Here is a 25,594-nt window from a genome sequence, read left to right as displayed (position 1 = left end):
TGTTTGAATTTCCAGCCAATCCAACGGGGATGTGGGCCATTTATCTTAGGAGGGAGGTGTTGGAACCCTTGGTCCCAGTTTTGTTAGATAAATGTCCCTCCCAGATTCATTTCTTTGGGCCCCTTAAGTATTTTCCTTCTTTTAGTAATAAATATTAATTTTCCTATTATTTTTGACGCCATTTTGGGTCCTCTTAACTGCGTACGTGCTAATAGACCACGAGGGAAAAATTGCGCAGTTAGGGAGATTGGCCAATATATTAGTAATCCTGGGGTTGGCTGGAAAGATTTTTTACCACCCCTAGTAACCCCCACCGCGTGCTGCGGTTAGCGGGCTGGGAGAATTTGTCCTTTTTCGGAGGTTCATTTTATAACGCGTGACTGTAAATATAGTAAGCCTTTTCTATGTACTCTTTTAAACTTTTCAGCTTAGGGCGACTCTAAAAGAGTTAAATTAGAAATCTTATCGGTAAACTTTGGCTTTAAATGTGGCCATAGACCATCCGATCACGTTAGTATAAAGGAACCGTTGGAGTAACCGCGCAAATACCACTAATTTGGGGCCAAAAAGGGATCGTCCCCCTCCAGTAAGTGGCAGAGCAATTCTTTGCGCCATTTTTGCCTTTAAAAGTGGTGACCCCGCACAATAAACCTCCAATAAGTGGTGGCAGCGAGTTAAGGTTCTATCAGTAAATCTAATAATTAAAAGAATTCCGCGCTTTCGAAGAGACAGGGTAATTTAGCCTACAAAAGTAGCCTATTGTAGTTACAGAGGCTATATATAAAAATCGTAAGGAGAAAATTTTTATCCGAGATGTGCCTAGTCGGGTAATGATAAGGAATAAAATTTAATAATCAATAAATCACGCGAATAATTAACTTGTGAGACAAGGGAGGCTGCGCCCCCCACGTAGGACCCACATAGAATCGACAAATTAAAAGGAAATAATTTTTCACGAAAAGATAAATTGCAATTTTGATGGAATTTTGATATTATGTCGGACAGAGATGAAATTAAATCAATATCGAGAAGGGCGAGTGAAGCCCAGAGAAAAATTAGAAAAATAGAAAGAAAGGCTAATATGGAGGCCTTAGAGAGAGAGTTCCGAGAATATAAGGAAAAAATGCAGGCTGAGAAAGATGAAATTAGAAAGAATAGAAAACAGGACGAAAGGGCTAGAGTAGCCTATAAAGAAAGAGACAATACTGATAGAGAACGAAGATTCAGAAAATGAATTAAGAAGAAATAATGACAAACGGAATCACAGTAGTCCGAGTAGAAGGAGCAGTGTTAAATCGAGGTCCAGCAGGGGCTCGCGAAGGAGTACTCAAATAGATACAACACAACAAATATTAAATTTCATGGAGAAAGAAAGAGAGAAAGATAGACAAGAAAGAGAACGAGAAGAAGAGGCTGATAAGATAGCCAGAGAAAAAAAGGAGGAGGCAGACAGAGAGGAAAGAAAATACATAATGGAAATGATTGCAGGGAAAAATTTTCAAACGTATAAGAGAACCGCATGGGTTAGAAACCCGGAAAAATATAATACTCCATTAACTATGGTGGGAGGTGGACAGGCCCATAAAACAAATGGGGTGGCTGTGCCACCCTGTCGGAAAAGCGAAATACTTAATACGCATGTTCGAAATATTGATAATCCACAGAAATGGGATGCAGAAGTAATAAAACCACGTAATATTGAAAATAAGACGCGAGAAATGGATTTTTCAGGAAAATTTTCAAACAATAGAAAACCTGAGAACACTTTTAATGAATATGAGACGCTAACAAGTACAGGCCAAAATGAAACGCTGAGTGTACCAGAGAAAAATTAGACGAAATTTATTTACGTGCTTTTTCTTGGAAAGTTTGAGAGATGTTGGTAGAATATTATAAACCAAAGGTCGAAGTTCAATTCCCATTTTATAACGAAATATGTGTTTATGAGTTAAAAATGAAGAAGACTTAAAGAGAGAAAATAAAAATCAAATGAAGCTACAATGAATTAATGCAAATAAAGATAGTGGATACTGGAGTCCAAATCAGATATAACGGTAATTTATTATTTTGCACGAATGACAAAATTGAGAAAAGTAGAGACGAAAAGAGGAATGCAAAAAAGAGACAAAATTTGGAGATTCAGCCTGCAGTGGGGAAAAATAAAATGTCGGATGGGCTGTGCCTTGAAAACATAGACAATAAGGGGGGAAAAGGGGTCAAAGACCAATGGGGACTAAAAGAAGATAATTACAAAAGAGAGATGAAGGACCTACAACGGGTTGGGGGAAGGTTGGGAGATATTGAATGTCGATTTGGATTGAAAAAACTTGGAAAGGAATCTGATATTGGTCTGATCAGCTCAAAAGAGGGTTTGTTCCTTTTTGAGGGGGAGGAATCCCTTGGGGAAGATCCCCTGCGGAAAGACGTGAAAGATAGCCCTTTTCCTCAATACAAAACTGGCGGACAGGTTGTGATCCCTTTACTGAAGCCTCGTCTTTCCAGTCTTCAATAATATCTTCATCCCTCATCGCCGAGCATTATTCATTCAATTATTTTAGGGGATGGGACCCAGAGAAAAGTGATTCATGGTTTGCTAAAAATGTTATTTTATTTCCCTGAACCCTTATTGTTTTCACAGGCGTGGGTATTTTCAGCCTCAGGTTAGTTGACATTATGACAAGGGGCACTTTACTTTTTTTTATCGAGATTTGGGTTGTTTCCACAGATGGAAATTAAGAGGCTAGTGCAGCCAATTTTTCACGATGGCTGGCATCATCGAAAGTGCCAGAAACTGATTCTCTGCTCCTCTCAAATATAAATTCGTGAGAGCAAGGAAATTTTTGTTTTTGATTTGTGCTGTGCACAATGAATTCCTACGAATCTTGGGGACTTGGATTTTCAAAACCAAACGCGCGTGTTAGACGATCTAGACCATGGTGGTCCTACAGTAGAGACGTGTCGAGGACGACCGATCCAGAGCCAAGCAGATGAAGCACAGGCATTGGTAGAAGAGAAGATAAAAAGGAAATTTAGTGTTTATTTTAATTTGATATTGTGTTTGAATTTCCAGCCAATACAACGGGGATGTGGGCCATTTATGTTAGGCGGGAGGTGTTGGAACCCTTGGTCCCAGTTTTGTCAGATAAATGTCCTTCCCAGTGTCATTTCTTTCGGCCCCTTAATTATTTTCCTTCTTTAATTAATAAATATTAATTTCCCTATTATTTTTGACGCCATTTTGGGTCCTCTTAACTGCGTACGTGCTAATAGACCACGAGGGAGAAATTGCGCAGTTAGGGAGATTGGCCAATATATTAGTAATCCTGGGGTTGGCTGGAAAGATTTTTTACCACCCCTAGTAACCCCCACCGCGTGCTGCGGTTAGCGGGCTGGGAGAATTTGTCCTTTTTCGGAGGTTCATTTTATAACGCGTGACTGTAAATATAGTAAGCCTTTTCTATGTACTCTTTTAAACTTTTCAGCTTAGGGCGAATCTAAAAGAGTTAAGTAGAAATCTTATCAGTAAACTTTGGCTTTAAATGTGGCCATAGACCATCCGATCACGTTAGTATAAAGGAACCGTTGGAGTAATCGCGGAAATCCCACTAATTTGGGGCCAAAGAGGGATCGTCCCCCTCCAGTAAGTGGCATAGCAATTTTTTGCGCCATTTTTGCCTTTAAAAGTGGTGACCCCGCACAATAAACCTCCAATACTAATAATAATAATAATCGTGTATTCAAAAGCCTTTATACAGGGCCATATACACTATACATCAAATATAACAGGAAAACAAAAGTAAAACTCCCTTCAGCCTTCTTTTTCCAAACCATAACAAATCTTCTTCACCATAGTTCCTTTCTTATCTTTAGTGACTGATCCATAAATCTACATAATCTACACATGAGGCTAGGTACCGTCTGAGACAACATGCCCCGAAGTGAAAAATTACTTTTCCCCAAAATACCCTCCCTCAAATCAGTAAGCCCCTGGCACCGGCATAGAAAATGGTCCAGATTTTCCTCTTCAATATTACAAATGGGACACGTGTATCTAGACGCCAGGAACCCATTACCTCTCAAATACTTTACTCCTCCATCTTAAAGGCAAACAGTTGGCCCGCAGCTGCAACCAATATGACAAATACTTACTTGGCAAATTAAATTTAAAGTAAATCTCCGGGCCAAACAACTTTTTCACTTCCTTATAAACACTTAATATCTCGGATCTCTCAATTTCATTCCCCCCTGTCTATATCTCCTGATCTTCTAATCTTTGTTTAACTATTCCTATTATATCAATCTGACTATTAGCGGGGCCTCTACCATCATTCCATATATATGACAATCCTAATCTGTCTAATAAGGATTTAACCCTAAAAGGCCACGACCTCTTATGCCCTGAAGCAAGTAGCTCTTCATAGGCCTCTCTAATAAGTTTACCTTGTGGTACCTGCACTAACTTCATCCAAAATCTAACTACCTGAACCAGCCTATGTTTACGAAGCTAACAAAGCCCTAGCTCCCCTTTCAAAAACTGGGTATGCGTAGTTCTATGGAGGCCGAAAAGCCTTTTGTAATAACTTATCTGAAGGGTCTCCAGCTGTTCTGCCGCTTCCATATATATTATGCGCCACTCACTCAAGTTTACGCTGTGTAAAACTCGAAAGCACACCGGTTCTATTGTTAGTTTCTTCGTCGCTTTAAAAATAAATTTGGGCTCAGTTATTCTAATAATAGTTCTTAATACTTGGAGAAAAGGTCATTGGAAAAAAAAATAACACTTGGAAAAAAACATTTAAATGAAACATTACATTTACTTTCTACTGGGATTTTTTTTTTTTTAGTTTTACAAAATTTCCAGATACCTCGCTATTCTTCCGTAATTTTTTAGTGGTCATATACCTAGAAAGAATTGTGTTCTGCCTTCAAACTGTCCAAACACTTTACCCCTCCCCCCTGATGTGTAAATATATAGCCCAAATTATATATTTACCATCTATTATGTCACTTGTCTTTGTCATGTCTAGCGCTAAGCTGAAAAAAATAACGAACAAACCGGTTTTGTTCTCGAGTTTTACCATAGTTTTACACAGCGTAAACTTAAGTGCGTTGCCATCATACACAAGTACCAAAACTCCTTCCCCTACGGAAATTTAAAAAAAAAAAAACTCGAATAAAATTCTAAAGTTTGGAAATCCTTCTTTTCCACGGGGGTGGGTATTTTCCGGGGGGTAAAGTATTTGAACAGTTTGAAGTCAGAAAACAATTCGATCTAGGCATATGGCCACTAAAAAAATTACAGAAGAATAGCGAGGTATCTGGAAAATTTTGTTAACTAAAAAAAAATAAAAAAAAAAAAAAAAAAAAATCCCAGTATAAAGTAAATGTAATGTTTCATTTAAGTGTTTTATCCAAGTCTTATGTGTTTTTTTTTCAATGGCCGTTTTTTTTAAATGCATTAAGTACTATTATTAGGTTAATGGAGTGTTTCATTTAAGTGTTTTAATATGATCGCTGATCAAATTTTGTTATTTGTGCATTTCATTTATGTTATTCTATTGTATTCATTGTCGTATATTTGGATGTAAACTACACTTAGTTATCTGTCTATTTAATATGTATAGTAATTGCGCCAAACATATTTCTCATGCAGAACTGCTCTCCTTTACCCCCCCCCCCCCTAATATGCATAACTGTAGCCCAAATTCATTTATAAAATAACAAAGAAACTAACGAAAAACCCGGTGTGTTCTCGAATTTTACACAGCGTAAACTTGAGTGAGAGGCGCATAATACACAAGCACCAAAATTCCTTCCCCCTACGGAAATTAAAAAAATTGAACACAAATAAATTCGCAAATTTGGATAGCCTTTTTTTCCGGGGGGGGGGGGGGGTATTTACCTTTTTTTGCCGCGGGGGTATTTTCCGTGGGGAGGGGGTATTTTCCGCGGGGGGGAGTATTTTCCGCGCAAGGGGGTATTTTCTGGGGGGTAAACGCCGGCCACGGTAAATTTTTACCAAATCATATTATTGACTTACGAATAAATTGAATATACCAGTCGATGCCTTTTTTTATTCTCTTTCCAAATATAATAATCATTTTTGTCGTAAATAAATTTTACCCCTCCCCCTATATAGGCCTATACCAATTCAGGGTAGCCTGTATTTTTGCACATTTGGGGGGGGGGGGTAAATTTTATTTTTGATGTAAATGGGAGGTAAGTTTAAACTTTACCCCCACCCCCCTAATGTGTAAATATATACCCTGAACTAGTATATAGGGGTGGGGTTAAAATTCATTTCTGACAAAAATTATTGTTATATTTGGAAAGAGCATAAAATAAGGCATCGAGCAGTATATTCACTTTATTCGCAAGTCAATAATATGATTAGGTAAAAATTTACCTAAGGTACTTGGGCTTTATATGGGCATTTCTAAAAAGTCAAGTCTGGTTAATGCTAATGAAATAAAATAAAACAAGATGAATATATAATAGTTTATAAACAAATTTGGGCTATACATTTGCACATTTGGGGGGGGGGGGTGTTGGGTTTGGCGGGTAAATTTCTACCAAATCATATTATTGACTTACGCATAAAGTGAATATACCAGTCGATGCCTTTTTTTATGCTGATTACGAATATAGTAATCATTTCTATCGGAAATGAATTTAAGCCCCCCCCCTATATATGATGCCAATCCACGGTATAGCTTATATTTCTACAGTTGGGGGGCGTAGGCAAATTTTTTTTATGATGTAAATGGTAGTTAAGTTTAAACTTTACCCCCCCCCCTAATGCATAAATATATACCCTGAATTTATATGCATAGGGGGGGGGGGCTGAAATTCATTTCCGATAGAAATGATTAGCCTATTATATTCGTAATCAGCATAACAAAAGGCATCGAATGGTGTATACACTTTTTGCGTAAGACAATAATATGATTTGGTAGAACTTTACCGTAATGCGTTGCGTAACCTAACCTAGGTACCTTTTTCTCTCCCTTAACCCCAAAAAACAACAGTTTAAATATAGTATGCGCAATGAAAACCACGCTATGCATTCCATTACTTTATAGCGGTGCTTGAATTAACCCGTCTAAAACGGGTTTTTCGTCACTGGTTTCCTTGTAACTGTCCATATAATGCCCAAGTACCTAGTTTAAATATTGTAAACGCAAAAAGAAATCACGCTTTGCAACCCATTGCAAATACCCGTTTGACTGGTTTCCTGTAGTACTTTCTGGTACAGTCTATAGCGCTGTGTAGGATATAATGCACAAGTACCATATTTCCCATTTCTATCCTATAAGTAACCTTACTATTCACAAAATAATACCTACTTTTTCGAACAGTAAAACAATCTCTGAATTTAAAGAATGATAAGATAACAAACACAACTTCCGCAGTTGAAATCAACTCACGAATGAAAGTATTGTAACCGGCAATCGGTTTTGGAACCACGAGGATGTTTTTTTAGTATTGCGCATGCTTGTCAAATGCAGATGTTCACTTGAGGCGGTAACTGGAAATCAGCCAGTCTGGAAAAACTTGTTTTCATGCTTACTAATTCTTCAAAGAATGGATCATATTTTTTTTATTCTTTTTTTTTTTTGCAACAACAATATGTAAACCCCACGGGATAAGCTTGGAATTGCTCCCAGGGGAAGGGGGTTCGGCCATCAGTCAAACATAATTTTAAAGATGATTTTGAAGATTTTCTAAGGGCATTGCCTCATACCAGGCTACAATCTGAGACAAATATATGTCTTTACTAGTTGGAAATTAAACGTAAATGCTTGCAGTGTGAAATCAGGACTTGATTTAATTCGAATCGAGGAGGGCAAACACATCTACGAAAGTGAAGAATTAAGGTTCGGCAAAAAATATTGACCAGTTCGGGGGGTACTTGTTAAGAATCCGGTAAACACGCGAGAAGTGAATTTTTGTTAATGCTAATTAAATAAAACAAAATAGGATGAAAATATAATAGTTTATGAACAACTTTGGGCTATATATTTGCACATTAGAGGGTGGGGGTAAAGCATAGCATATATTAAATACGTAACCTAACTTAGGTATCTTTTTTGTCCCTTCAACCCCAAATATTAAAATTTTAAAGCTTTGTCACGGAGTAAGCAATACCTCACAAGGCAGCGAAAACCTGTTTTTCCTAAAGCATCTTTGAGATTTCGATGCAGTCTTTCTCGTGTGTTTACCGGATTCTTAACAAGTACTGTTCGTGGTAACGAACTGTAAGTAAGGAGTGACCCAGGTCAATAGTAACCGAAACTCTACAAAACAGAATTTTGATACCAATAGATAGATACATCAAAAGAATCAAAACTTAAATATCAAAATCATCAAAATTTTAATATATAAGTTTTACTAAGTTTAGTTTTACCCACCAAAAGTTACGAGCCTGAGAATATTTGCCCTATGTTCGAAAAAACGGGAAAACACCCCTTAAAAGCCAAAGAATCTTAATGAAAATCACACTATCAGATTCAGCGTATCAAAAACCCTATTGTAGGGGTTTCAAGCTCTTATCTGCAAAAATGTAGAATTTTGCATTTTTTGCCAGAAGAAAGATCACGGATGCGCGTTTATTTTTTTTTTTTTTTCCAAGGGTTATCGTATCGACCCAGTGGACCTAGAATGTTGGGAGAGGGCTCAATTGAACGGAAATTAAAAATTATACTGCCCTTTTTAATTGACCAAGAAACGGGAGGGCAACTAGGCCCCCTCCCACGCTCATTTTTCCCCAAAGTTACCGGATCAAAATTTTGAGAGCCGTTTTTTTTCAGCATAGTCAATACTATGAAAATCTAATAATTATGTCTTCGAGGGAAACTTAATCCCCCATAGCCCCCGGGGGAAGGGCAGCAAGTTATGAACTTTGCCCATTGTTTACATATAGTATTGGTTATTGGGAAGTATACAGACGTTTTAAGGCTGGATTTTTTCTGGTGGGGGGAGTCGGGGGACGGTAGTTTCGTGGGATCATCTTTCCATAGAGGAATTTTTCATAGAGGAATTTTTCATAGAGAAAAAAATTTTTCCATGAAGGGGGCGCCGGATTTCCCAGCATTATTTAAAAAACGATTTAAATATCTTCTCTATCTTCCTCTTTGATATAGGAATGGAAAAATAATAGATAAGTTTTACCTTCCGAATATTATTGAGAAGCTAACTGGTTTACACGAAAAGCTTTCAGAAACAATGTATCGGCGCTTGTCGCCTCATTATGGTTTGATCCGTATGTTTTATTAATTTTATTTATTTGATGTTATTGTTGTTAATTTTTTATTGGTATTTTTCTTATGAAATGTAATTGTTGATTTTGTTTTTGAATCACATTTTTTGTTTTGTTTTTTAAGTGTTTACTCCACTATTTATCTTGTGATGTCAGTGGGCTATATCTAAAAGATATTTTTATTATTATTATTATCATAGGGGAGTATTATCAGTCTATTTCTTTGCACCAGTTTTATAGATACGTGTTGCATATGCTTTGAAGCAATAGCTTTTGTTCGTTTAATGTTTCAATTAAATGTCAATCAATTTAATTTTTCAATTACACCACCATCTATGTAATAGTTGCCGCTGGCTCTTTACTTTCATCAGAAATGCTATTTTCTTTTTGTTCATATTGTTCAGGAGGTTTCCAAAGCCTTCAAATACATACCTAACATGAACTTAATATAGTGATTAAGAATAAGGTTTCCGGAAGCGTATGAGGTCTATTTCATTTGAAGTTATTCGAATAAATCAATAAAGGAAGAATAAACTGCAGCAAGGTGTCCTTCCCCCAGGGTGTCCTTCCCCCTCTAGGAGACGCTTTTCCGGTGGCATTTTTACTTCAATTTCTTAAAATTCATATCCTTTTAAAGGTGGTCTTCCATATCGAATTTTAAAGGTGGTCTTCCAAAAGGCTTACTCTTATAACTTTAACATTTTTTAACACAAAAAAAAAACTATTTGCTCTTCCATAGACTGGGCGTCCTCCGTCCACAAGAAACGAATTCTTGCAGTATCAATTCTTTCCTTCTTTTTTTTTCTTTTTTTTCAGCCCTTTTTGCGACCAATCTTTATCAACAAAAAAAACAAAATACAACCAACCCATCAACAAAAAACCAAAAATAACCTTAATACCTACATGCACGAGGGCACAGAACTGAACAGAATCTTGAACCATGTCTCCTACGGACGAGGAGGCTACCCACGGCGGGGCTGGTCCTTCCAGCTCAAGTGCGTGTGCCCCTCGTCCCCCATTCGCTTGAGTTCTTGATATAATTTTATGAGTCTGGAATACAGTCAAAGATCTAAAGCAGTGAAAGTAATGAATAACACCGAAAAGCATGTTATGCTCCATAGAAAACTTAGTAGTAGAAGACCTAGTGCTTATATTTGTGCTAACTGAGCTTACTCTTATTTATTAAAATTTATTAGTCTATTGCTTCAGGGTTTTCATTTGAACTCTGATTATCGAGATGGTTACTGAAACGTACCAGTAAATATTTGAGAAACTAGTTATATTTTTTTTAGTTGGTTGCTTTACTTAGCGCTTTTTACTAATAACTCGGTAATAACAGTTTTTCTGACTGTTGCTTTACAGTTTTCTCTTCAATTACCCAAAGGCCTGGGTTTAATACCAAGAAAGTTGGATTCTAAGTACATTCGGGAAAAAGGGATCTGTGTTTCTTCCGGATTCTTTCGCGTCAAAGCAGCAGATTCCTTTTTTTTTTAGTACAATTAAGAATCCGAGATCCAAGGGTGCGTCTTGGCACAGCCACTAAACAGAAAAGCAGGTATGATAAAAAGGAAAGGTTCGTGTGAAGACGTGATAAAAGGCAACTTTTACCGCTGGCCAAGCCATATTGAATAGGGCTGCGAAGCGTGACGTCAATTCTTGGGCGGGAAATTCAAATTACGATGAAACGTGGATGAGTAGACACGTTTTTTCGGAACTTAGGCGAATTCTTTTGGCCTAAAATGTTTGTCGTAGATCCTACTAATCCACCAGAACATTTTCACTTCGAAATAATACTAGGAATATTGACAATCAGTTGTTAGTTACAACTACAAACCACGTTTCACGGTACTTTGAATTTCGCACCTTGCTTTTTACCTCATCACCGCGCAGCCCTATGTTGTATAACTTAAAAACCGTGTTCCGGGATTTTTTTTCAAATTTCGGGATTTTTTTTTGAAGAAAAATCGGAATTTTAATTTTGAGCTGGTGGCAACGCTGCATGTGTAATAGATAAAAAGTGACACCATCAGTGCCATCGTAGGGGTACCTAGTTTTTGCATGGAAATCAACAACTTGCAGTCCTCCGTTCTTCTTCTTTAGGTACATATCAGTTGTTTTTAGTCTTGGGGGTTCTTTTCCTTGCCAAATAAACCCGTAAATGATTTTTCCAAGTTTTAAAAGATCGCTTTTGAAGGTGCTGAAATATTCGACAGATACCGAATAACAGGCAAGCTGTATATATTTACATATTGCACACTTTGGAATATTTTATAAGTTTCCTTCCCTGTCCATTTTTAATGCCTCCGGCGTGCCTCCGTGCCTCATGCCTCCAGGTGTCCCTCAAAATGCCCAGTTGTTAAACCCTCGGTTTACTTGCGGCATCTGATTCCAACTGCAAGGATAGAGAATAAAGTCACTCAAAACCATTGATGGCGCATAAGGCGTAGACAATTATCGACGTTTCAGTTGCTGGGTTTTTTACAACGACGCGTAGAAATAACTGTTGTCCAACCTTGCAGCAGCTGGGATAGAGCCCCAGGTTCCATGTTTCCAAGCTGAGATCAATCTACTGCGTTACCACAGGTTAGAAACTAATATTTTACTGCTACACTAACGACAGAGCTTACCCGTTACTTCAGAGTAGCTTGAATTCGATCCTCGTGTCCTGGAGGCGAATCCTTTACAACTATATCGGGGTGAAATCGATATCCGTGACAGAGGAATTATGAACCTTTCTTGCGACAGGCAGGATAGAAACAGAACCTTTGCTCAGGAGACACGGCCTCACCCAATTTGTTGTCAAAAGGTGACTGCGAGAACGCTACGTTTATGGTTATGGCCCCTGTGAAACACGCGATAGTGCGACAAGGCTACATCTATATATCATGGTTGCAGCGACAGCTGATACTTAGTAAAGAACAAACCACAGTCGATAGCAACTTTAAACTTGAAAAGCCGTTTAAAAAAAACTGTGTAGTGAAAACAAATTCCCATTTATAGCTAATTCAAAAGTGGTAACTGTTATTGTGATTAATCTTAATAATAAGAGTTTGTTTTAGAAGAAATTGCATCGAAAGAACAGGATACTTGTATCATTGAATTCATTAATTTTAGACCAATCCATTCACTAAGTCAGAATCATGATTTTACTTATACTTTTTTTCTTTGAGAACGGCTCAAACTTCCTTAAAAGTAGGAATATTTGTAATTCGGCAGATGGATATTGCTGAGTCTCTGCTCTTGAATTTTAGCAAAATTGTTAGTAGGCTGAAACTTTAAAAACAAGGGCCTGTAGAAAAATAACATAACGAAAACTTTCAAATAGAAGACAAACATGAAGCATCTCACCTCAACGCCTTTTAAATGATTTTTAGATTCTTAACAAAACCAAGTCTCACAAAAAAAAGAAATCGGCAAGAGTTGGTAAGCACACTAATTAAGTTTGGAAACGAATAACAGAAAATACCTCTTTATCTTTATATCCATTGGGAAACTTGTAAATGCCATTGTATACTAACTCAGATTGCTGACCTACATGGATGTTTATATACGTATGGTTTAATCAGTAGAAAGCACTACGTAATTTTATATGGGCTAATGATTTGTAAACACTTCTTAGTCTTTTCTTCTATTTCTTATTAGTTGTTTATTGGTTTTTCTCAGGAAAGAAAAATTGAGGGTAGGACCTTAAATATGAGAATAAAAACCTTTAATCAATGTTTGAAGCGAATTTCCTATGCTGCCACTACCAAGAACAACTTATGGTGGTATTAATGCACCTGAGGGCAAAAGAGCTGCACAAGATACCTTCCACTCAACTGTTTTCAAAATATCACTAAACTTTACCCCATAAAGTGCTAACTTTCTTTAATTTTTTTTCTCTTCCCCTCTTTTCAGAAACGTCCCCAGTTGGACTGAACAAACTATTTTCAAGGTTTTGGTGATTACCTGTTCTGGGAGTCATTCCACGACTAGACAATCGTTAGAGGAGGTTTTCCTAAAAAAAAATCCGTTCAACAGCTAGATCAGTGGTTTTCAAGCTTTATTTGGTATTCGTGTATTATATAGTACACACTCGAGAAGTGGAGTTAGGCAATGAAACATATAAAAATATAATGAGAATACAATACTTTAATAACAAAATTATGAAAACTACAACGAAGAATTATGGTAGGGGAGCCGCACAGAGCGCATTATATTAAATACCTAACCTAGCCCAACCAATTTCAAATATTTAATAAACGATAAATTAAGCAAGAAAAACGGGTTTTAATTTTAATAAAGCAGTGAATAAATAACAACAAAATAAACACTTAATTAAAAAACACTCCGAATATTTCGGCCCCACGTCCGGGAGCCTTTCTCAACAGAAAAAAGAGAAAAAAAAAATGTTCTTTAAAAAAAATAACATTCATCGAAATACAACAAACCCGTTTTAAAATTAAAACCCGTTTTTCTTGCTCAATTTTTCGTAAATGGAAAAGCAGAATGGTGGAAGAAATTATTAAATATTTAATAAAAATTCACCTACAACATAGATTTTAACTTAGTCTAAGCTAATTTTCTTCAAATACTGACAGGTATAAACCGGTTATTGTATGATCTGTAGATCCCAATTCTCAAGTATTTAGTATATAATACACAAGTACCCTTTATTTTACCACGACTCCCTTAAAAATGTTTGATCATATGGTACCTCCCTTCCATTTTTAAAAATAATACAGACACGGAAATTCTTAGTACTACAAAATCTATAAAGACAAATTCTTATAAGCAAAGAAAAAGAATAACAATTTTACATTATTGTCCTTTAATGAGACTAATCAAAAATTTTTTTTCCATTAAATGAGTTTTTCAAAGAAAAGTAAAGAACTCCATTAAGCAAAAATGAGCAAAAATAAAATCAAATAATCTACCAAGCGTGAGACTACCACAAATCAGCATCGATAAATAAATGAAACCCAAAACGAATAGAAACTACAGAAAATAACCGAGTCAAACTCAAAATGAACGGAAATTAACATAGGTTGGGCTCAAAACCCCTATGCCTTCCCAAGGCCAGAACATAATTTGCACTTTACTGAAAAAATATAAATGTTTTTACTTTTATAACTTTAATTTATCAAATTATATTAACATTTTGATTACTAAATATCAGTATATGTATATTAAACTGACAATGCACATTCATTCGCTGTCCAATTACTTTCAACTATTAAAAAGGCACTTGCCCTTTGAATTTCCATTCAAATGAGCCCTTTTGAAGTTTCTACGCCAACGCTTTCAATAAAAACCTTATAAACTCCTAGGGCATAACTTACAACCCTTGCCCTGAGGGCTGTGAGGGGTTTGTCATCCTCAAATACCTAGTTTCCAGAACTTTCTGCTACGTTGAACAAAATGGCTATCAGTAGATTGTATATATGGAATTCCAAGGGTTTATGTTCCTTGGCACCTTTCCAATGCAGATTACCAGACTGCTTATTGCTATTGATATCAATTGCACAAGGAATTTCACAAGAATATACACTACAGTTTGACGTGCACATTGCAAAAAGCGAGCAAACCTATAAAGTGGTCAAACACGTTTTGAAACTATTTGCGAATTGGACTCTATGAACGATATTAATTAATATTTGAATAATAGGAGCGTGAATGATTCTAATTAGTGATTGGATCGTATGAAGATAGAGAAAAGGGTTAAATTGATTAGCAGTTAAGGTAACCCTGAAGATCATGTTAATTCATACCTTACTTATTATAAATTTGGAACAATATCAATATATGGAAATGGTTAACAATGATAAAATGGTCTTATGACTTGACCTAGCTTTACTTCTTCGATGTGTTCTGTATAATACACAAGTGGCGTTTGAACAGTGTTGTCAGTTTAAAATAGAGTCTAACGTTATAGTATACTAAAAAGTTGATACCAAGAGAGATGTAGATGGCAAGAAAATAATTTCAATAATGAAATTAAAAACAAACATTATAAATCATTGCAAATTAAGCAGTAAGGGGTATGTGATTACAAACCATAAAGGATAATACGCAAACCTGATCCTAACCATCAGAGACCACAACCCCCTAAAGGTCCTCTAGCCCTCAACACGCAGGGCGCCCCCCTCCGCTCCAACTTTTTGGCCCCTTCTCCCTATTTTTTTGAATTTTTTTTTTCATTTTTTTTTAACTTTTTTCTATTTTTTTTAATGATATATTTTTTTCAACTTTTTTTTACATTTCTTCGAATGAGATGAAACATACGTAAAACAAAAAAATCACATTTAATATTTTCCAAACTCAAAATGAGAATGGTATAGACATGATAGTTATGACCTTTATTATTAGAAAAATAATATTTGTAGTAGCACTTTTTTTTTATTGGACTAAAAAATTTTCTTGGACTTCGAAATTATTCAACTTTTTTTTACGTATCCTAAAATGACATAAAATATGCTTACGGCTCTAACAATCAAAATTTGATTGGACGATTTTGGGAAAAAGTGGCGTGGGATGGGGGGGCCACGATTTTTGGGTTACTTAAAAAGGGTACTTGAACTTTCCATTTCCGTTAGAATCAGCCCTCTCTGGAAGTTTTAGGCCCACTGCGTCGATACGAAAACCCTTGGAAAAAAAAGAAAAATAAAGAAACAAATAAACAAGTATCATTGATCTTTTTACTGGCCAAAAATGCAAAATTCCACATTTTTGCTGATATGAGCTTGAAACTGCCAAAAATTAACCTTAAAAATGAATAAAACCCAGTAGCCTATACATAGTTCTCAGTAGTAGAAAAGGGGTACCAGCACAGAACGAACACTCTGCTGCCATCTATAATCGCATCTAACGGGACTTAACCACATAGACAAGGTTATTTATCCAAGAGGGGAACTAGATTTCTGAGAAATTGATTTACGTAATCGAAGGGGAATTATAGATCCACTAACGGGAAGTAGTTTTCTGGAAAATTGATTTGCATAATCGGCGAGGAATTCTATCATGAGGGGAATTCATTTTTAAATATTGCTTCTCAGGTCATTAGGTCTGAGATATAAATTAATATTCTATTTAAATATGGCTTCTCTGATCTTTAGGTCTGAGAGATAAATTAATATTTTATTTTTAAATATGGCTTCTCAGCTCTTTAGGTCTGAGAGATAAATTTATATTATATCGAAACCATAATAGTGTAAGTAGGAAAACCTCAGATATATTTTCAGAAAGTCATACGAGATCAAGACAGATTGAATATATTTTACGCGGGAAATCGTATCCTGGGAATTTCAAATGTGACAGCGCAAGGATGCCGAAACAAAAAAACACGCAGAAATTACTTTACAGGATTATTTGGGCGAAAACAAATCAATCAACATTTTAGGGATTTTTTGGGCGGAACAGTTTGAGACATTTTAGAGGATGATTTGGGGTGAAACTATGTGGTCGTTATAATACACAAGTTCCATTTGAACAGTGTTGTAAGGTCCCAACCCCCGGGCCCCCAAAGGGTCCCTCCTCCCAGGACCCCAAAGGCCCCCCTGGCCCCCCCTGGCCCACCTCCCCTCGGGCCCCCAAAGGGCCCCTCTCTCCCCGGCCCCCATTTTTGTATTGCTTTTTTTGGCGCACTTGAGACACACAAGGCCCCCCCCTCACCCTCAACTTTTTGGCTCCCCCCCCAAATATGTCTTTTCAGAATAACTTCCTTACTTAATATCCCTCCTAAACCAATTTTACAACTTGAAGTACTCATCCTTATCGCCCAAAACTTTACATTATGGCTTTTTGAACACCCCAACACCAAGCAATACTTTTAAAAAGGCTTTATTATGTCTTTTCAGAACAAGTTCTTTACGTAATGTCCCTCCTAAACTTATTTTATAACTTGAAGTACTCATCCTTTTCACTCCCAACAATACTTTACGACTTTTTGAATACCCCACCAAGCAATCCTTTTCAAAAGAATTTATTATATTTTTCAGAACAAGTTCTTTTCTTAATGTCTCTCTTAAACCCATTTTACAACTTGAAGTACTCATCTTTTTCACCCACAACTTTGCTTTATGGCTTTTTGAATACCCCAACACCAAGTAATACTTTTAAAAAGGCTTTATTATATCTTTTCAGAACAAGTTCTTCGAGTAATGTCCGTCTTAAACCAATTTTACAACTTTAAGTACTCATCCTTATCACCCACAACTTTACTTTACAGCTTTTTGAACACCCCCACACCCAGCAATACTTTTCAAAAGGCTTTATTATATCTTTTCAGAACAAGTTCTTTGCGTAATGTCCCTCCTAAACCTATTTTACAACTTGAACTACTCATCCTTTTCACTCCCAACAATACTTTACAGCCTTTGAATACCCCAACACCAAGTAATACTTTTCAAAAGGCTTTATTATATCTTTTCAGAACAATTTCTTTACGTAATGTCCCTCCTAAACCAATTTTACAACTTGAAGTACTCATCCTTATCACCCACAACTTTACTTTACAGCTTTTTGAACACCCCCACACCCAACAATACTTGTCAAAAGGCTTTATTATATCTTTTCATAACAAGTTCTTTGCGTAATGTCCCTCCTAAACCAATTTTACAAGTTGAAGTACTCACCCTTTTCACCCACAGCTTTACTTTATGGCTTTTTAAATACCCCAACACCAAGCAATACTTTTCAAAAGGCTTTATTATATATTTTCAGAACAAGTTTTTTACGTAATGTTCCTCCTAAACCAATTTTACAACTTGAAGTACTCATCCTTTTCACCCACAACTTTACTTTATGGCTTTTTGAACACCCCAACCGCAAACAATACTTTTCAAAAGGCTGTAATATATTTTTCAGAACAAGATCTTTTCTTAATGTCCCTCCTAAACAAATTTTACATCTTGAAGTACTCATCCTTTTCACCCAAAACTTTACTTTATGGCTTTTTGAATACCCCAACACCAAGAAATACTTTTCAAAAGGCTTTATTATATTTTTTCAGAACAATTTCTTTTCTTAATGTCCCTCCTAAACCAATTTTACAACTTGAAGTATTCATCCTGTTCACCAACAACTTTACTTTACAGCTTTTTGAACACCCCAACACCAAGCAATACTTTGAAAAGGCTTTTTTTATATGTTTTCAGAACAAGTTCTTTACTTAATGTCCTTCCTAAACCAATTTTACAACTTGAAGTACTCATACTTTTCACCCACAACTTTACTTTACAGCTTTTTGCATACCCCACCACCAGGCAATACTTCTCAAAAGACTTTATTATATTATTTTAGAACAAGGTCCTTTCTTAATATCCCTCCTAAACCTATTTTACAAGTTGAAGTACTCATCTTTTTCACCCACAACTTTACTTTACGGCTTTTTACATGCCCCAACACCAAGCAACACTATTCAAAGACTTTTTTATATCTTTTCAGAACAAGTTCTTTACGTAATGTCCTTCCTAAACCAATTTTACAACTTGAAGTACTCATCTTTTTCACCAACAACTTTACTTTACGACTTTTTGCATACCCCAACATCTAGCAATACTTTTCAAAAGGCTTTATTATATTATTTCAGAACAAGTTCTTTACGTAATGTCCCTCCTAAACCTATTTTACAACTTGAAGTACTCACCCTTTTCACACAGAACTTTACTTTAGTGCTTTTTGAATACCCCAATACCAAGCAATACTTTTCAAAAGGCTTTATTATATTTTTTCAGAACAAGTTCTTTACGTAATGTCCCTCCTAAACCTATATTACAACTCTAAGTACTCATCCTTTTTACACACAACTTTACTTTATGGTTTTTGAATACCCCAACACCAAGCAATACTTTTCAAAGGCTTTATTATATCTTTTAAGAACAAGTTCTTTATGTAATTTCCCTCCTAAGCCAATTTTACAACTTGAAGTACTCATCCTTTTCACACACAACTTTACTTTACAGCTCTTTGAACACCCCAAAACCAAGCAATACTTTTCAAAGGCTTTATTATATCTTTTAAGAACAGGTTCTTTATGTAATGATCCACCTAAACCAATTTACAACTTGAAGTACTCATCCTTTTCACCCACAACTTTACTTTACAACTTTTTGCCTACCCCAACACCAAGCAATACTTTCAAAAGGCTTTATTATATCTTTTCAGAACAAGTTTTTTACGTAATGTCCCTCCTAACCCAATTTTACAACTTGAAGTACTCATCTTTTTCACCTACAACTTTACTTTATGACTTTTGTCATACCCCAACACCAAGCAATGCTTTTCAAAGGCTTTATTATATCTTTTCAGAACAAGTTCTTTACGTAATGTCCTTCCTAAGCCAATTTTACTACTTGAAGTACTCATCCTTTTCAGCCACAACTTTACTTTACGGCTTTTTGTATATCCCAACACCAAGCAATACTTTTCAAAAGGCTTTATTATATCTTTTCAGAACAAGTTCTTTACGTAATGTCCCACCTACACCAATTTTACCATTTGAAGAACTCATCCTTTTCACATACAACTTTACTTTACAGCTTTTTGAAGACCCCGACACCAAGCAATACTTTCAAAAGGGTTTATTATATCTTTTCAGAACAGGTTCTTTACGTAATGTCCCTCCTAGACCCATTTTACAACTTGAAGTACTCATCTTTTTCACCCAGAACTTTACTTTACGACTTTTTGTATATCCCGACACCAAGCAATACTTTTCAAAGGCTTTATTATATCTTTTCAGAACAAGTTCTTTACGTAATTTCCTTCCTAAACACATTTTACAACTTGAAGTACTCATCCTTTTCACCCACAACTTTACTTTACGACTTTTTGTATATCCCGACACCAAGCAATACTTTTCAAAGGCTTTATTATATCTTTTCAGAACAAGTTCTTTACGTAATTTCCTTCCTAAACCAATTTTCCAACTTGAAGTACTCATCTTCTTCACCTGCGACTTTACTTTATGACTTTTTTCATACCCCAACACCAAGCAATACTTTTCAAAGGCTTTATTATATCTTTTCAGAACAAGTTCTTTACGTAATGTCCTTCCTAAACCAATTTTACAACTTGAAGTACTCATCAATTCACACAAAACTTTACTTTACGACTTTTTGCATACCCTAACACCAAGCAATACTTTTAAAGGGCTTTATTATATCTTTTCAGAACAAGTTCTTTACGTAATGTCCCTCCTAAACCAATTTTATAACTTGAATTACTCATCTTTTTCACACACAACTTTACTTTACAGCTTTTTTGCACACCACAACATCAAGCAAGGTTCCACTTCAGTTCAGATTTTTCTCCAAAGACAAATTTAAAGATCTCCTCTAAATTTTTTGTAGAAGATAGAAAAAGTTATACATTGATCGTGAATATTTCACCATGACGATACGAAGCTCCACTTTAATTCTGAGATTTTTCCCAGAGTCATAAAAAAATTTAAAGCTCTGTTCGAAATTTTAACGTTGAAGATAGGAAAAGTTATAGTTCAAAAAGATAAAAAGTTCAATTTTAATTTTAATTCTATCTATGAGAAGAAATAAGTTACAGATCAATTTAATTTTTTCCAGAAAAAATAAAATTTTCCACTTCAGTTCAGATTTTTTTTCAAAGAGATGACAAAATTTAAAGTACTGTTCCAAATTTTTCATAGAAGATAGAAAAAGTTATACTCTGATCGTGAAAAGTTAGCTCAATTCTGAATTTTACGAAAAAACTTACACTTCAATTCTAATTTCTCTAGAGAAAATAAGAAGCTTCCACTTCAGTTCTTAATTCCCCAAAGACATACAAAATTAAAGTTCTATTATAAATTTTCCAGTAGAAGATAGAAAAAGTTTTACCATAGTTGTGAATATTTTCCAGGAAGATAAAAAGTTCCACTTTTATTCTAAATTTTCTCAACGAAGTGAGGGAAAGTTCAAGTTCTCTTCTGAACTTTCTCAATGAAAAAGAAATTAGTTACAGATCAATTCCATTGTTATTTCTCAAATGACATAAAAAATTAAAGTTCTGTTCTAAATTTTTCCGTGGAAGATAGGAAAAGTTATACTATGATTGTTTATATTTTTCATGAAGATAAAAAGTTTCACTCTTATTCTAAATTTTTATAATTTCACTTCAGATTTTTCTCAGAGATGAAAAAATTTAAAATTTGGTTCTAAATTTTACCCTAGATACATCGATTCTGAATTTTTCCTACAAGAAGAGAAAAAGTTCAGCTTTGATTACATATTTTCTCAAAGAAGTGAAGAAAACTTCAAGTTCTGTTCCAAATTTTTCTTAGAAGATAGAAAAAATTATAATTTGATCGTGAATATTCGCCATGACGATAAGGAGCTATACTTTAATTCTGAGTTGTTTCGAAGAAGTGCAATATGTTCAAGTTTTCTTCTGAATTTTCTTAAAGAAAAGAAAAAGTTAGCTCAATTCTGAAATTTGCCAAAGAAAATGAAAAAAGCTTCAACTTCAGTTCTTAATTTCTCAAAGACATAAAACATTTTAAGTTCTGTTGTATTTTTTTCCATAGAAGATAGGAGAAGTTATATTATGATTGTGAATATTTTCCACGAAGATAAAAAGTTTCATTTTAATTCTAAATTTTCTTAATTTCAATTCCGATTTTTCTCAAAGAAATGAAAAATTTGAAGTACTCTTCCAAATTTTTCTTAGAAGATAGAAAAAAGTTATATATTGATCGTGAATATTGGCCATGACGATAAGGAGATACACTTTAATTCTGAGTCTTCTCGAAGAAGCGCAAAATGTTCAAGTTCTCTTCTGAATTTTCTTAAAGAAGAGAAAAATTTCTTTAAATGAGAAAAACTCAATTCTGAATTTTACCAAAGAAAATGAAAAAAAGCTTCCGCTTCAGTTCTTAATTTCTCAAAAGGTATAAAAAATTTAAAGTTCTGTTCTAAATTTTTTCCATAGAAGATAGGAAAAGTTATACTATGATTGTGCATATTTTCCATGAAAATAAAAAGTTCCACTTTAATTCTGAATTTTCTCAATGAAGTGAAGAAAAGTTCAAGTCTCTTCAGAATTTTCTCAATGAAAAAGAAATAAGTTACAGATCAATTCTAATTTTTTCCATGAAAATAAAAGGTTCCACTTCGATTCTTAATTTTCTCAGATATGAAAAAATTGAAAGTTCTGTTCTAAATAGTTACAGATCAATTAGAATTTTTCCTATGAAAATAAAAAGGTTCCACTTCCGTTCTGTTTTTCTCAAAGAGATGAAATATTAAAAGATCTGTTCTAAATTTTTGCGTAGAAGATAGAAAAAGTTATACCTTAGATGTGAATACTTACCATGAAGATAAAAAAGTCCACTTTAAATCTGAATTTTCTCAATAAAGTGAAGAAACGTTCAAGTTTTCTTCTAATTTTTCCAAGAAAATAAAAAGGTTCAACTTCAGTTCTGGTTTTTCTCAAAGAGATGAAAAATTTAAAGTTCTGTTCTAAATTTTACCGTAGATACTTTGATTCTGAATTTTTCCTCCAAGAAGAGAAAAGGTTCTGCCTTAATTCTATATTTTCTCAAAGAAGTGAAGAAAAGTTCAAGTTCTCTTCTGAATGTTTTCCCAGAGAAGAGAAAAGGTTCCACTTTAATTATGAGTTTTCACAACGATGTGAAGAAAATTTCAAGTTCTCTTCTGAATTTTCTCAAAGAAAAGAAAAAAGTTATAGTCCAATTCTAATTTTCTCCAAAGAAAATAAAAAATCTCTGAGTGGGAGGATTTTGCACGGGGATTAATTTTACATGAGGTGGGGGGTTTTCCAGGGGTGAAATTTTCAGGGAAATTTTACCAATTTTTTTTTCCCGGAGACGTGAGCTGACTTTTAAATTCAATTTGAGCTCCTTTGTCTTAGGGATTTGCTCATCAAATTTTTAAATTAGAAAATGAGGGCGTCGTTCTATTATTAAAGACAATCCTTCAAGCTCTTATCAGCAAAAATGTGGAATTTTGCATTTTGACGGAGTGGAAGGATTTTGTACGGGGATTAATTTTACATGAGGAGGGGGTTTCCAGGAGGTGAAATTTTCAGGGGGAAATCTTACCAATTTTTACGCAGGAGACGGAACAGAAAGAATTTGAACTTTAGCGTAAGGAGCTAGGTGTCGAGGAGGGAGACAATAGATATTGATGATAATACTAAACTAACTTAACCATAAAATTCCACATTATTGCACATAAATACCAAAACCATAGGTTAGGTTAGGTTAGCCTATGTACGCGCGCGTACATATCATAGGGCTCTCATATCATCACTTGAAGTAAATATGTCTATGTTAATTTTGACTCTATGGATATCGTTGTACAAAGCAAGGCTTTGAAACAGAATTATTCTTTAGTTTTCTTTTAAGGGGTATCACATTTTCACTTTGAATAGATATTAATTTATAATCTTCGACTTTATGCATACATAAAAACTAAGCATTCCTTTCAAAAAGTCACTATTCTGCCACTTCCTTCATAGGGCTCTCACATCATCACATATAATAGATATTACTTTATTAATTTCGACTTTATGCATACCCAAATACTAAGCAATACTTTTCAAATAACAGTATTCTATCATTTCCCTTATAGAGCTGTCATAAAATTACTTAGAATAAATATTACTGTATTAATTTTGACTTTTTGCATACCTCAATACTAAGCAATAATTTTCAAAAGAAATTATTCTATCATTTCCCTCATAGAACGGTCATATCTTCCCTTAGAATAGATATTACATTATTAATTGCGACTTTGTACATGCCCCAATACTAAGCAATACTTTTCGAAAGACATTATTCTATCATTTCGCTCATATGATTGTCTCATCATCACTTATTAATTCATCATCATTATATTAATTTTGACTTTATGCATATTCCAACATTAAGCAATACTTTTTAAAGAAAATTATTCTATCATTTTCCTCATAGGGCTGTCAAATCATCACTTAGAATAGATATTACTTTATTAATTTCGTCTTTATGCACACTCCAATGCTAAGCAATATTTTCCAAAAGACATTATTCTATCATTTCCCTTATAGGGTTGTCATATCATCACTTAGAATTGATATTGATTTTTTAATTTCGACTTTATGCATACTCCAAAACTAAGCAATACTTTTCAAAACACATTATTCTATGATTTCCCTTATAGGGCTGTCATATCATCACTTAGAATAGATATTACTTTATTAACTTTGACTTTATACGTACCTCAATACTAAACAATACTTTTCAAAAGACATTATTCTATCAATTTCCTCATAGGGCTGCCATATCATCACTTAGAATAGACATTACTTTATTACGTTCGATTTTATGCATATCCCATTATTAAGCAATACTTATTCTATCATTTTCCTCATAGGCCTGTCATATCATTACTTAGAATAGATATTACTTTATTAATTTCGACTTTATGCATATCCCATTACTAAGCAATACTTTTCAAAAGACATTATTCTATCATTTCCCTTGCATGGCTGTCATATCATCACTTACAATAGATATTACTTTATTAATTTTGAATTTATGCATACCTTAATGCTAAGCAATACTTTTCAAATGACATTATTCTATCATTTCCCTCATAGAGCGGTCATATCTTCATTTAGAATAGATATTAATTTATTAATTTCGACTTTATGCATATCCTAATGCTAAGCAATACTTTTCAAAAGACACTATTCTAACATTTCCCTCATAGGGCTGCCATATCATCACTTAGAATAGATATTACTTCATTAATTTCGACTTTATGCATACTCCAATACTAAGCAATACTTTTCAAAAGAAATTCTTCTTTCATTTCCTTCATCGGGATGCCATAGCATCTCTTAGAATAGATATTACCTTATTAATTTTGACTTTATGCATGCTTCAATACTAAGCAATACTTTTCAAAAGACAATATTCTATCATTCCCCTTATAGGGCTGTCATATCATTACTTAGAATAAATATTAAATTATTAATTTTTACTTGATGCATACCCTAACACTAAGCAATACTTTTGAAAAGACATTATTCTATCATTTCACTCGAAGGGAGGTCATGTCATCCCTTTATTAATTTCGACTTTATGCATATCCCAATACTATCATCATAGAATAGATATTACTTTATTAATTTCGAATTTATGCATACCTCAATGCTAATGAATGCTTTTCAAAAGACATTATAATATCATGCCCCAATACAAAGCAATACTTTTCGAAAGACATTATTCTATCATTTCCCTCATAGAGCTGTCATATCATCCCTTAGAATAGATATTACTTTATTATTTTTGACTTTATGCATATCCCAATACTAAGCAATACTTTTCAAAAGAAAATA

At 34.5% G+C, this 25,594-nt stretch overlaps 2 protein-coding genes across 4 annotated transcripts in view; both read right to left on the bottom strand.

Annotated features, from left to right (window-relative positions):
* The window catches only part of NaPi-III (Na[+]-dependent inorganic phosphate cotransporter type III), a 163,317-nt gene extending 150,533 nt beyond the window's left edge, over nucleotides 1–12,784 (bottom strand). Inside the window, exon 1 of one of the 3 annotated variants that reach the window (XM_089089477.1) lies at nucleotides 12,726–12,784. The gene's annotated coding sequence lies outside the window, so the exon portion shown is untranslated. Of the gene's footprint in view, nucleotides 1–7,346; nucleotides 7,428–12,725 lie in introns of those variants that run through there. The other 2 variants (XM_089089476.1, XM_089089478.1) reach the window with 2 other exon arrangements.
* Nucleotides 1–25,594, bottom strand: part of LOC148952005 (uncharacterized) — a 43,034-nt gene that overhangs the window by 5,677 nt on the left and 11,763 nt on the right. The gene's annotated exons all lie outside the window — the stretch shown is intronic.

This window comes from Artemia sp. Qi Xiang Cuo, chromosome 5, assembly GCF_049724085.1.
Source record: "Artemia sp. Qi Xiang Cuo chromosome 5, ASM4972408v1, whole genome shotgun sequence".
NCBI lineage: Eukaryota > Metazoa > Arthropoda > Branchiopoda > Anostraca > Artemiidae > Artemia > Artemia sp. Qi Xiang Cuo.
Note: the sequence above shows the minus strand (reverse complement) of the source record. Positions and strands in the feature narration are given on the sequence as shown.